General features: G+C 41.8%; 1 pseudogene; it reads left to right on the top strand.

Moving 5' to 3' along the window:
• Nucleotides 1–8,615: 8,615 nt before the first annotated feature.
• Nucleotides 8,616–13,358, top strand: LOC118925472 (eukaryotic translation initiation factor 4E type 2-like; annotated as a pseudogene).
• The last annotated feature ends 910 nt before the right edge of the window (nt 13,359–14,268 follow it).

Genomic DNA, 14,268 nt, shown 5'->3' with positions numbered 1-14,268 from the left:
TTCTCTCTCATTCAGTTTTGAAAATCTATAGGATGTGCAAATTCTTAATGCCTTTTCCACCAGCTTACAATAGAGGTATAAGAACCAGTTCCTTAATAAGTAACATCTTACAAGTAAAAATACATTTAGGTTAGCTTTAAATGCATTCTTACGAGTAATTCAGGATATGTTTTTATATCATGTTCTCTTAGGCCTAAAGAATTAAAGCAAGTATATTACTCTGATGGAAAATGGGAAATCTCATTCATGCAATATACAGAAATAATATTCAAGTTGAAGGGAAAAAATCTCACTCTTCTTGTTTTTGTAAGTGTAGCCATATATAATCTACATGATAGATGAGGAGACCCGTGGAGTTTCCTGGAAGTGAGGTAGTTTCAGTTCATCAGAAGCACCTGCAGCTAATTTATAATTAAATGGCATTCAGTAAAACCAAAATGGGCTCTGCAAGTTCCTATAAACAAAAACTTCCAGTGGACTAAGGATGGTCAATAATTAATACAATCATTCAAGGGATTATAGCTATTCCTTAAGGAGTACAAGTTCAAACCTGCTAACACCACAGGTAATTGTTTTAAATTTATATGTATTTCCATTTAATTCTTTATCCAAGTCAAATATATGAAAACAGCCTTTTCACAAGCAAAAAATGTGAAAGCATTTAAAAAGTAGTCTTTTTTTTTTTAAAGTAACTGCTCAGATCCCGTAGGCTACTCTTGGAAACAGGATCTTGCTGGATAGATTCCTTTTCTTTGGTGGCTTTTTGCAATGCGTGTAGCTGGACTGATTCTTCTGTGTGTTCTAAGAGCTAAGCAAAACATATCATGCCATATAGGTAGTGAGAAAAGCTAGAAGATAAAAAGTAATTTGCACCATCCTCCTTTTGGACAGTGTACTAGGTATCGGCATTCATTATAGTTGTAGGGTCATAGAGTCCTGGTCCACTCACTTACTGGTCTACTCATATACGTCCAAATATATGCCAAGAGGGGCATATTGAGACCCAGTTGTAAGCCACTCTGCTGCACAGAGAAGCATGACAAAGAAGAAAGCGTGGATGAGGTACTCTGGAAGTACAAGAAGATTCAGGGTATACCACTGGTCTGTAGGATTCTCATAATCAATCTTCAGTTCATCAAATGCTATAACATACCAGATGGCGAAGAAGATGAGTGCTCACCACCAGCATGTAGCAGAAGGCCAAGAACTGAACACCATGGCCAAGAAGGAGGAGCAGGGAGCTGCGCTGGTGCCAACAGAGAAAGGCTATTTCCCGCTGTTCTCACTACCCCAGAGAGGAATAACCATAATAGCCAATATTTAGTGAGTGATTATTAGGTGCCAACCCGTGCATTAAATATGTCATCTTATTCATAGGGAATAGGGTAAGTTGGCTTTGTGTTTATTTTCATGTAAATGTTCATGGTTAAAGAGTGACATATCACTGCTGCAGTACATAGCTAGATTAAATACAGAAGTTGTGAGTAAACGTTTAAAATTTTTACAGCAATTTGACAGTAATTTTAGGTCTGTTAGATCAAGTAATAAAAACATTGGCTTGCACTTTGTCTTCAAATTGTTTTTCTAGCAGTTTTTATTGCATTTTATAAAAGTATGAGTCCATGACGGCTTGGAAGTAAGAACAAACTGGTACTTCACCACAGATAGTTTGAGAGGTACTGGCTTAGATCCAGCAAAGCCAACACCCTCATTCATTGGTGCCTCTTTATGCTGGCTTAGATCCAGCAAAGCCAACACCCTCATTCATTGGTGCCTCTTTATGCCTTTCCAAGTGTCAGTGGTCACAGCTACCTCGGAAAGGGACAGGTTGCTGGATACAAGACTCCTAACAGCAGAGAAGGGGTTACTCTGTTATCTAGAGCAAGTGGGGGACTTCCAATTGTGGAACTAGCCCGCCTTGTCTTGGGGGTGGCTAGTGCAAAAGCACTAACCCGAATAAATATCCCAAAGCTTTCCTTCAGAACTTGGACTGATGGGGATATGAAGTCTGCCTTACCCCTCTGAGAAAGCAGAAACCCCTCCTTCCTTTTAAAGCTGTCCCCACAAGAAAAGGATTCTGTGTTTCCCTAGACACAGAACATATTAAATTCTCTTTTCCCAAGACTCCCAGTTAGAGTGGCAGGAGGCAAAGTGACGATGCTAAAGAGGTCTCTGGGAAAATGGGGCTGATAAAAGGGAGCCTATGCATCTCCTGGTCCTGGAGACTCTGTGGAGGGAGGCACACTTCCTAAATCCTTTTGGGCTGGTTTTTGGCTAACTCCTCAGATTGCATGAAGAACTGTTTTGAGTGAATCAGTGTGTTGTTTGTATCTTCTGGAATTCTGAAGACTGCAGCCAAGGAGTTAGCAAGGCTGAGAGCACCGGGCTGAGCAGTTAATCAGTTGAACGCTTCCTTATGTTTTCCTGGTTTTGTCTCCCAACAAGGAACTTTAGGCCATCTCCTAGCAACACATGACTGGAATGTTCTCTCCTGAGGAATACTGCTTGTTTGTTTTTTTTTCATTCTGAGCACACTGAAAATCTGAAAATTCAGATGAATTTGTTTGGACAGTGATAATCATGTAAGCTAATTTTACCTGCTGTATACCCAGTATTTTACATATGTTACTCCTAAGTGTTGCAACAACCCTGGTCAAATTGTGGGGGAAGCTAAGGCTTATAAAAGTTAGGTCGCTTACCTGATGTAACTCAGTTCAAGCCCAGTTTCTGCATTTCTGTATTTCATACAGATTCTTATCAACATCCTTGTACAAATTGGACAATGCAAGAACCCCAAAGTCATGACATTTTCATTGGTTTCTTCCTCCCAGCTGAAAAAATATCTGGATTCACTTCCATTTAGTTTTAATTTTGAATATACATCAGCTATTCAATAATTGAGAAGTGGTATGATGCATTTAACTGTAGATCCTGCAAGCTCAGAAGTCCCCCATGGTAATAATAGCTAACAATAAGATTTTCTACTGAACCTGTCCATGTGGTAATTTTTACCTGCATTTTTTTTTGCTTAATGCTCTCACAGAAACCACCTCTCCCTTCCTATCTCTATTACTGCGTAATTTTTTCATAACACTTTTACATAGTATGTTCACCTCAGCATACTTCAATTTACTGTGTTCATTGCTACATTTCCCCCACTAGAATGTAAGCCCCGTGAGCGCTGTCTTGTCTTTTTAAGTTCAGTGATGTAAGTCCCCAGCAAGTAGAACTAGACCTGGCACATAAGAGGTGCTCTCATATTTATTGAGTGAGTGAATGAATGAACAGTCCTTATAGGTAAATATCACTATTATCCCCATTTCACAGATTAGGAAACATCTGAGGTTTGTGGTATTAAATAAGGTGCTTGAATTGGAGGCAGTATTTTTTTTTACTTTAAAATGAGTTTTTAAATGTTAACGGTACTAATAGCTTCCTTTCTTTACTATTTTGTTGGAATGAAAAATTTAATACAGAAAGAGGTTGGTTTGGCACTTCCGGTACCCTCCTTAGAGTAGATAAACAGTATGCATTTGTTAAATATATATTAGGCCTCTCATCTACAGTAGTGACTGTAGCTAGTATTAAGGTAAATAAGATACCTTTCTCTTTTATTGTAGTGCCCTAAGATCTATAAAGCACTGAAGGAAAGGGTTTGTGTAAATGACTTGCTAACCCAAGACTTCTCTTGGAGCAGCCACGGGCCTCTGATGAGCTAGAAGTTCAGAGCTGTGAAGGGCCTGAGAGATGTCTAGGCCTGCTCACCTCTCCCCCGAGTGCAGGTGCTGGGACACGGGCCCTCCTTCACTGGACGGCTGCACTGTCATGGGGTGACCACATGTCAGAAAATTGTATTGAGCTGAAGTGCATCCTGAGGTAACTTCTGCCCACTGGTCTGAGTTCTGCTCTCCAGGGAATGATGGAGTGAATGAAATCGTCCTTTCACATAGCAGCCCTTCACATACTGGTTTATTTGTACTCATTCTTGGGTTTCTCTTGTCCCAGGCCCTCAGATACTCCTCAGGGGGCATTCTTCCCACCATCTCCCCATCCCGCTTGCCCTCCTTGGCATGCCCAGTTCAGCTTGTTCGTGTCCAATCTAAATGTGTCATCCAGTGCTCCAGGGGTGGCCCTGGGGTTCATCCCTCAGTCATGCCACCTCGTTGGCTCATTGACACCCCCAAAGTCCTTTAGTGTGAACAATTGTAAAACTCAAATGGGAAGAAAGGACTGCACAGATGGAACCAAGGATTATTGAAGATATAACAAAGCATAATGGTGTCTGTGGACACTGTCCTTCATTTCTCTGACTCCTGCTACATCCATGACAGTTGTGATAAGAACCACCATTTTATTGTACCCAGACTATGTATAAGAAAGACTCTGTACATATACCACCTAGACCCTGTACGTATACTACCTATTTAACTTCCTAAACAACTATATTCATAGATATTATTAAACTCTATGTTAAACTTGAAAGAGATTAGGAAAGATTAACTAATATGCTTATGATCACATTGCTTATATTGGTGGAAGATGAATATGAATCTGTATTTAACTGACCCCAAGTCCCAAGCTTGGTAAGATGCATTTCCATGAACTACAAAGAGGATATGCTCAGATATCTAAGGCTCCTCCTATTTTATTTTCTCTGAAAAACATGCAAAGGGACATACGTTAAAGAAGTTATGATTGCTTATTCCTATTCTCCAAAGAAGGAAAGGATCCAGAGTATTGGTTCCTACGCTGTACCAGCTTTTTCATATCTGTTTATCCTATTTAGTCCTCAAGACAATTCTATGAGAAGAGCACTGTTGTCATTACTATTTTACAAGTAAGGAATCTGGCTCAGAGACAGTAAAGCCAGGTTACCTGCACAGCTACCTGAGTCTGGAGCCAGCCTGCCTTCTACCACACTATGCCACTTGTCAGCGGTTTTCAACTCAGCCATAACTGCCTCCCTCCCAGAGGGTCCCTGGCTAGACTGTTAGGCACCGTGATAGTCTCCCCTCTCCTGCCCAGTATTTCCAAACTTAGTGACTTACTAAATTACCTAAGCAGAAAAGGAGAAAAAAACCCTCACCAAATTAGGTAAGTGTTCATTCATTATTAAAGGCTTCCTATATACATAAGTTTGGGCCAGGGATCAGCCGTGGAAACAAAGTAAAAAGCAGGCTGAAGTTATTAGGGCTCAGCTCAGATGCATGGCCCATAACGTTCCCTTCCTCTCCAGTTGTATGAGCCTCTACGTGAATTCATGGTGAGTGCAGAAGTTGCTGTCAAGACCTGATCTTCTAGTGATGCTCACTTGGGGGCCTTGGACCTACCACCCTTCAGACTGAATTTTACTTGCCAAATCATAGGTTCAGAAATTTAGGAACCACTACAAGGAATCTTACTAAATCACATTACCAGTCTTTGTATTTGCATAGAATGTTCACAAAATACTTCTTCCTACTTACATTATTTGTTCCTCCCAGCATCTGGTAACACAGCCTGGCCAAGAGTACATTGCCCTGCTTTACAAATGGGGAAATCAAAATCTCAGATTAAGAGACCTGCTCAGAGCCTTGTAGTCTCTAAGGGGCAGAGCCCAAACAGTCCTTTCTAGCTATGAATCCTGCACTTGAACTCTGTTGTCACTTTTCCCTGTGCTCCTCTGCACTGTCTGCCAAACTTCTTGTACTTTCTGCCCTTGCCATTGGCGTATTATCAGTGAATAGCCACCAGCTCAGAAAGAACTGAGCTAGATCAAGCTGGAACTGCTCTTTTCTCAAGCTTCACTTCCCGAGCCATCTGCTCACCCTGCCTTTCCATAAAACATGCAATGGTTTGCCGAAGGAGGTTGTCATCAATCTTCGCTGCCACTTGCCAGGTCCAGTTGACTGCAGAACCAAGCTGCCAGAAGTGTTCTTTTCCCCCAGACAAGTACCTGTGTATTAATACTAATGGCACACATCATTTGAAAAACATATGACTTCACTTAATTTCTCTAGGGTAGGCTATAAATAGAAATTGCCCTGGAGCCAAGGCTTTCCCTTGGGTTGGCTCAGCCAACAACCTCCGACCTAAAGCTTGTTCCGCCCTTGACCAAAGGGCGCAAGCAGTGGTCTGCACGCAGCCCAGCTCAGAGGAAAGCCTGCTGGCTATCACCGTTATCCCGTCCTTATCTCCCAGCTCTGGCAGACTGCTAATCTAGCCACCCTTCCTAAAATGTTGTCATTTCAAAAATGTTACATGAATAGAACCACAGAGTATGTAAGATTTTGGAGTTGGCTTTTTCTACGCAGCGTAATTCCCTGGAGACTCATCCAAGTTGTATGATAGGTTTTTGTTTTTATTATCTAAAGTCCATACCCTAACATTTATGAATTTTTCATTTAGTCTTAATTAATTTTTTAAAAATACCATTTAGTTTTTTGTTTTGTTATTAACTGAACTCTGTAGCCAGGGTTACAAAGGCCAGCGATACCACTTCCTAGCCAGGGGACCTTGCAGATTGTTTCATCTTTCTGAGACTCCATGTCCTCACCTTTAGAATGAGCATAATAATTAGGCTTTTGTATTAGTTGGACTTTTTAAATAAAGTTTCAAGGAGGAGAAGCATCCATATTCCCTTCATTAATGGAGGTTTATTATAAAGATTCAAGACAATGTCTTCATTAGTCACAGAAATATCTCCAAGTCCCAGTGCTTCAAGGACTGGGACAAACAGCATGCTTTATACATAATTTGGAGGGAAAAGACATCAGATTCAGTGACCCGCCTTTACTGTCTTTCATACTGTCCAGGAGAAAGGATCTGATTGGGTTCATTGGCTGTTTCCAGTATGGAGAAGACGTAATGAGCTCACGTTGAAACCCTTTAAGCTATTCTCTCTTGTGGCCCTCTTATAGGTACACTAGGGGAATCTATAAACCTCTCTGTCTGGCCGTCAGTCAGAACCAAACAGAGATGGAGGTTGCCTTGGAAGGTAATGCCAATGTGGTTGGAAGTATTTGGGTTGAGGCTGGTGGCCACATAGCAGAAATGGGATTAAAAGCAGAGAGTAAACTGAACCCTGGTTTAGTTCTTTGTACACGAAGGACAGAATTTATTTTATTCAACAGTAAAAAATGAAAAGTCCTCATTCATTCAGTGGTCTCAGAAGGGGACTGTGGGTTTGAAAAGTCCTTACAGCTTAATGTGGCCCCATCAGGGACAGCTATTTCACAAGGTTGTTAAGAGGTACAAAACTCAGTGGCCAGGAACAACTGTAGCCAGCTATAAAGCCCTGTACAAACACTAGTGATTTCACAAAATCACTGATTTAACATTAATTCAATCTCATCAAAGTAGCTTTTTGGTTATATGCCACTGGGAAGGAAGTTTCTGTGTGTGTGTGATTTTTTTTAAACAAGTCTAGTTTGTCATAACTAGGGAGGTTAAACAGGAATATTAAAAAATATATATATATATATACACACACACACACACATACATTTGCTTGTGTTTCTGAAAGAGGACAGTAGAGTTCAGTGCAGAGCTGGAAACACACCCCTTGGTTCCTGTGAAATGTCTGTGGGTAGGAATACAGACTCAAACGATAGCTCCTGGGGTTCTTGTAAGAGTCACAAAATGGCCATCAGGTAGGAGCAAAGGTCAGTCACCAGGCACAGCCAGGGTTCTGGGCTGTCATACAGGATCTAAAACAAACATAAATCATTGAAAGCTTACAAGTTCTGGCTCCTTCTTCAGACTCCACATTTGAGATGCAGAGAGGAACTAAACTCCATCTTTATGTATTTAACAATTTCTTCCCTTTTTTGTCTTTCAAAATATGACCTTTTCCTTTCAGGTGCAGACTAGGGAGAGGAGAGGCTCTCCCACCCGGGATGGGCCAGTTCCCCTTGAAGGCTGTAAATAGCTTGTTCTGCTTGGCAGGGGTCCTCCTGCTCTTGGTAATGAGTAACTCCTGCTGGCTACCGCTGACCCCACGCTGAAGTGAGGCCTTCGGGAGCACAGAGGGAGGTCTGTGTGTTCCTGGGCTTCTCAGTTCTGAGCAGCCCAGCCCTGCCTGGCATCACTGGGCACCGACACCTTAGGGAAGCCTGAGACCAGACCACAGATACTCATTTTCCATGATGAATCCTACCATCTTAATTTTGTGGATCTCTGATAGGAATAGGAGCAGTATGATAACATCTTTGCATATCTCTACCCACTCCAAACCCCAAGTCCTGTGTGCTCCTTCACTTTTTGTGTTTTTTTTAATCCCAATAATTGCCATATTTTCTGGTCTTTTGTGTTTTTCTATCAACACCACTAAAATGTGAGCTCCTTCAGGGCAGGGACTATGTCTTTTTTGTTGGTATCCCCTGCTCTTAGCAAAATGCCTAGCATATAGTAGGTGCTCTATAAATATTTATTGACTAAATACGGAAGAACCAACTGTATCCATAGGCAGGTGAACAGGATCCATAGGAAGGGGAAGGCCTTGGTTTGGGGTGGGTAGAGATATGCAAAGATATTATCTTACTGCTCCTATTCCTATCAGAGATCCACAAAATTAAGATGGTAGGATTCATCATGGAAAATGAGTTATCTGTGGTCTGGTCTCAGGTTGGTCCAGGTCACATGAGAAACTAGGTGTGTGTGTTTGTGTGTGTGTGTGTGTGTGTGTCTGGTGGGTAAGGAGGCTATGGTGGACAATAATGGGTTCCCAGAGATGTCCTCATCTTAATCCCTGGAACCTATGAATATGCTATGTTACACAGCAATGGGAAATTATAGTTGCAGGTGGGATTAGAGTTACTAATCTGCTCAAATGGAGAGATTATTGTGGATTATCTAGGTGGTCAGTGTAATCACAGGGTTCTTATAAGGGGGAGGCAGAAGACTCAGTATCAGAGGAGACCTGATGGCAGAGGCAGAGGTTGGAGTGACATGGCCACAAGCCAACAGATGCAGGCAGCCTCTAGAAGATGCAAAGGGCCAGGAACTGATTTTGTCAGCCTCCTGCTGATACCTGCATTGAGCCCTGTAAGGCCCATTCAGACTTCTGACTTCCAGAACTGTTTGATAATAAATTTGTATTTTTCAAGCTACTAGGTTTGTGGTAATTCATTACAGCAGCAATTGGAAACTAATACAGAGGCTAGGCTTGGGGTGGGAGACCTCAGGAAAGAACCTAACGGAGATCCTGAACCTGGAAAAGGAGATGGCCATGTGGGAGCAACTCCGTCAGCACCAAAGAGACCTTCCTGGGTGAATCACCCTAGATCTAAATTGGTTGGCAGTAAGATCAGAACTGGTTAATTGCAATATGTGCTGCCTCTAGCTTCCCCAGTAGACTGCCTCAAATAGTGGGGAGAAACCACTGTAGAGTGTTGTGTGAAGGAGTCAGTCCGACCTGCCACCTACAGTTGTATGATCTTAAGCAAGTTATGTAGCCTCTCTAAGTCACAGTTTTCTTATCTGTAAACTGGGGATAAGTCTGTTTCTTAATTAGGAGATGTGTTATGAGGATCAAATAAGATAACACATTTAACATGCTTAACATAATGCCTGTTACATAGTAAACAATAATTGTCTTCTGTTTCTAAAAATATAGATACAATTTTAGGAATCTTTTTACCAACAGTGTTTGAGGTATCCCTGTACACCTCACTGGCTAGGTCTCATGCAGAGACTGGTGTGATCTGGGGACTAAAGTCAGAGAAGAGCAGCCAGCGTGGTTAAAGGACCCCAAATCAGGTAATAGTAAATTATTTTCCAAATGAATGGGAGGTTTGACAGGAAGCTATTTGAAATATTTTCAGGTCCGGCTACATAATTTGTGGGGTTCATCGCAAAATGAAAAGGTGGGTTACCCTGTTCAAAATATTATTAAGAATTTCAAGATGACAACAGAGCATTAAACCAGGCACAGGGATCTGTTGCATAGTTCACACACCCTCGAAACTGGCCCTGAATATTATCACATGAGAAGTGGTAGACTCATTTGGCAAGGCAGTGGTGACAGCAGCAGTGAGAAGTTCCAGCCCATGAACAATGATGACAGTGGGGATCATAATCAGAATGAAGAAAACAAGACATAGAAAGATGGTGGGAAAGAAAAGACAATGAGACAAAATTCTGAGCAGCAGCGAGAGGAAAGCTATTGTCCCTGGACCAGCAGAGTGCTCCCTGCAGTACAGCAACACTCTCTGCCACTCCACGCTGTTCCCATCAGCTCACAGAGCTATGTGCAGAATGTCAAACAGATTGGCACCTTTGCCTCCATGGAACAGTCTGGAGCCACCTGTACCTCCCTGGAATCTGGCAGGGCACAGGACTTCTACCTCATCAAAGAAGGAATTAAGCCTGGGTGGGAGGATGATGCAAATAAAAATGTCGGCAAGTAGATTATATGGCTGTGGATGGGCTTGGCATCCTGTTGCTGCGAGAATCTCATTTTCACCATATTGAGGGAACAGTTCATGGCAGGGAGGAGATCTGCAGTCCTGTGTTTTCTGTGTGATTTCAGGAGGACATCATTTCCATAGAGAATAAGACTGGCAGTGACCAAGCAACCTAGCCCAAATCCAGACCTGCGTGTGTTTATCTGCAGTGGATGAGAAGTCTCCAGCCAGTCCTTCCATCTGCTCACTGAAGGAATATGAGTTGCATGCTCCCCTTTTGCACTCATTCCTGGAGGGCGCATTTGGCTAGAGACCCCCCAGTATTACTGACTTTATAAAGCCGAAAAATGGAAAATGTGACTTTGGCATAGACAAACTGTTTTTTAATGGGGTTCTGTGGAGGGGAGTTCAGCCTGTCATTTCACTCTGTGCTGTCCAGATGCCTCTTGGGCATTCTGTTGGGCTCTTCTCATGCTGTGCAAAAGGCATCACGACTGCATGTACAGCCTAGAGCTGTCTCGGAGCTGTCCCCTGAGAATTGTCAGTACCATGAATGTGTGTGCATCCAGGAAAAGCTTCTTGTTGGAGAGTCCTGGAATAGCTGTAAGCACTCTCTTCTAGCTCTGTCATTAAGTTAATGGGACATTTTGTTTATTTCTCGCCCCTCCTGCCCCAAGCCCATCACTTTCTGAAAATGTGAAACTGATTTTGTGTAGTTTCCTAAATGGTCCTTCCACTTTCCCCCATGTGGCACTGTCGTTAGGCACTGCTCATTTTAATCCAGTAGGTCACACTGGTTCCACTGAAACAGCTTAGAAGTATGCCTTGGCAAATTAACCTGGAGCAGAATCCAGTTTGATGGGGAGTTAGATTATAATATAATGTTTCAAGGAGGGACTGAGGAGCTGAGGGCAGTGTCTGAAATCATTTTCCTTGAAGAGCAGGACTCTGTGTCAAGCCTTTTTTGTGCGATTTTCATGCCCCTCATTGAGGGAGGCAAGTGGAAACCTGAGTGTTGCCACACATGAACATTTAACATGGTAAATCCTATGACCCTGAAATTGGGACATCTGAGGAAAAGGTAACCTTGATGGATGGCTTCATTTGCCTGGTTGTGTTTGTCTGCAGGGGTTGCAAAATCTACTTTCATTCCTCCTCGCCAGGTATGTATATGAGCAACTGTGAGCTGATCCAGGATGCCCAGACAGAAACCTCTTCAATATGCAAGTATGCCCAATGCAGGCATGCTTTACTAATGACCAGTCATTCACCTGGGATTCACACAGGTAATGATTAAATAAGAGTCCAAAAGCAACATCCTAGGAGCACTCTCTTATTTGACTCGTGTGAATGTCTTAAATTAAGGCCTTTTTTAAAAGCCGTATCCTTGAAGGTTAGAAAGATCCTTACCACCTGGTTTCAAAGAAATCATGTAAGAGTTAACAGGCATTTCCTTATCGTGTTTGTATCACTCTCTTCCTATTTTTCAACTTCTGAAAACCGCCTAATTACCACTGTTTGGGGATACTTTTTCCTAAAAGAACAGAGGAGTACAGGAACCAAAATTGTTTCCATTCAGGTGAAGTTATTGGATAAGAAGTGATTTAAACTCCAAAAATTAGAAAAATGAATTCTGGTGCCCAATCATGAAGAACTAAGACAAATACAGGAGCAACATTGGCTAAAATGGGGAGCAATAGCTGCCTCCAAGATTGGTTTAGATCCCAGGGAAGTGTTTGCTTTTGCCTAAATTCAGATTTGCCATGAAAATTCCAAAGAAAATAGACATTTGGATCTGCCTTCCTATTATGTATGTTGGATGGGTGTATATGCATATAATGTGTTCATGCGTGTGGGTCTTGTCAGGCTGAGTGGTTAGGTTTATTGTCTGTATTTTTCCTTTTTTGTCTCATTTGGTCAAAATTTTTCAATCTCTTACATTTTCTAGCCCTGCTTCCCCTTCTTTGTCATTCCACATTTGAAAGCTATCTTTCCCATCAAAAATATGCTGTGTGCCAATATGCAGAGAAGACACATAATGATTCTATAGCATCTTACTACGCTAATGGACAGTGACTGTAATGGGGCATGTGGGGGGGACTCGATAATAGGGGGAGTCTAGTAACCATAATGTTCAAGTAATTGTACATTAATGATATATATTTTTTAATGCTGTGTGCGAGTTAGAACAAGGGGCTATCCCTGTTAGGCAGCACCTTACCCCAGTGTGTTCTCCCAGATATTCTGCCTGACAGCTTTAAATGGGAGACTGAATGGTCAGTTTATCCAAACCACTTATTTTTTTCCAAACTAGCTTGAGGGGGATTTTCATTTATTTTGATCCCATGGGCCTCTGGTATGCTGAACATGGTATCACCTGTTGTAGAAACGAAAGGGAAAACGGTTTGCTGGGGGTTGGGGAGTCAGAGTCCACTTTGCATCGTCAGGGCTGTCTTCCCATGACCCTTTGGCTGGGTTTTGCATTTGTAATCGGTCCCCGCTCCCTTCTAGTGCTTTTCTTTCTATCCTGCTCATGTGCGCTCTTTCTCTGGGACACTGGCAATAGTTTTATACCCAGAGAGAAACTTGTGCTCCATGATGCTTCAAGAATTAATTTCCAAGTATTTTCCAGTGGAGAAGGAGCAGAGCCTGTGACAAGAGGGATCACACTTTCAGAGCAATTGTCTACTGCAGTTATAGGTGGAAATATCAAGGAACAAAAAGAAGGATAGACTTGATGCCAACAGAGAGAACTAGAACTAAGGGGAAGAATCTACAGATGTAACATAAAGGAGAACTTTGTAATAGAACAGAGAGGAAAAACTTTGGCATTTCTGTCCCCAGCGCTGTTCAAGAAGAGAGCGGGCTGCCACTTTGCAGTTACTTTATACTGGAGGGCAGAGAGTGCCTAATCACTGAAAGTGTTCAGAACCTGAGAAATAAAAAATTATATTTAATGACTTCTAAAATTTGTTCCAGTTGAGACTTGATAATTTTATCAAATATTTTAAGAAAGGGGATTTTCAGAGTCCTCAAACTTTTCCCAAAAATTCAATGCAATTTTTGAATAATGTAGAATACACAAATTCACACACATAGATACACACACACACACACACACACACACACACACACACACACACACACACACACACACACACACACACACACACAACTCCTTCCTGCCATCACAGGTTTTGATATATTTTCCCTGTTGTAATTATTCCACTTACATATAATTTTTCTGTTTATGTATTTTCATGATTATGTAATATTCCATTGAATGAACATAGTATAATTTATTATTCCTTGGTGACGCAGTTATTGGGTGGCTCTTCCCAATGTTTAATTATTCTGAAGAGTAATGCTCTAGATATTTTTGCATATGCAGCTTCTCTTCACTCTTGAAATATTTTATTAGAATAATTAGAGTTCATTTTGTTATAAATTACACAGCTCATTGAAGCAGCTTAAGTAAAAAAGATTTTGTTTGATAAGCATTTAGGACAAAGAAATAAAGTGTGAGACACATAGGAATTGGAAAGTTGTCCAACACTACCCATCTCTCCTCCTGGTCTCCTATTTTCTTTTGACTGCCTTCCTCTGCTTATCCCTGGTTCCCTCATACCTTCAGCTCACTTGGGGCTTTGACTTGATTTAAGCCAGAGACCCCCAGTCTATATCAAAAGAATTCAGAGATAACCACTATCTGATCAGAATTTCCGTATCTCGTACCAGATTCCTGAGTAAGAGTCTGAGTAGCCAGGCTCCCCTGAATTTGTGACCTGTGCTCTCTGACTAGGGTGGGTAGGGGTGGGATGGCAGTGGGAACAGGGCTCTGAAGTCTGCCTAGATTCAGATGAAACTCTACCACTGCTAGCCA

This window comes from Manis pentadactyla, chromosome 4 (assembly GCF_030020395.1).
Source record: "Manis pentadactyla isolate mManPen7 chromosome 4, mManPen7.hap1, whole genome shotgun sequence".
NCBI classification, from domain to species: Eukaryota; Metazoa; Chordata; class Mammalia; order Pholidota; family Manidae; genus Manis; species Manis pentadactyla.
Note: the sequence above shows the minus strand (reverse complement) of the source record. Positions and strands in the feature narration are given on the sequence as shown.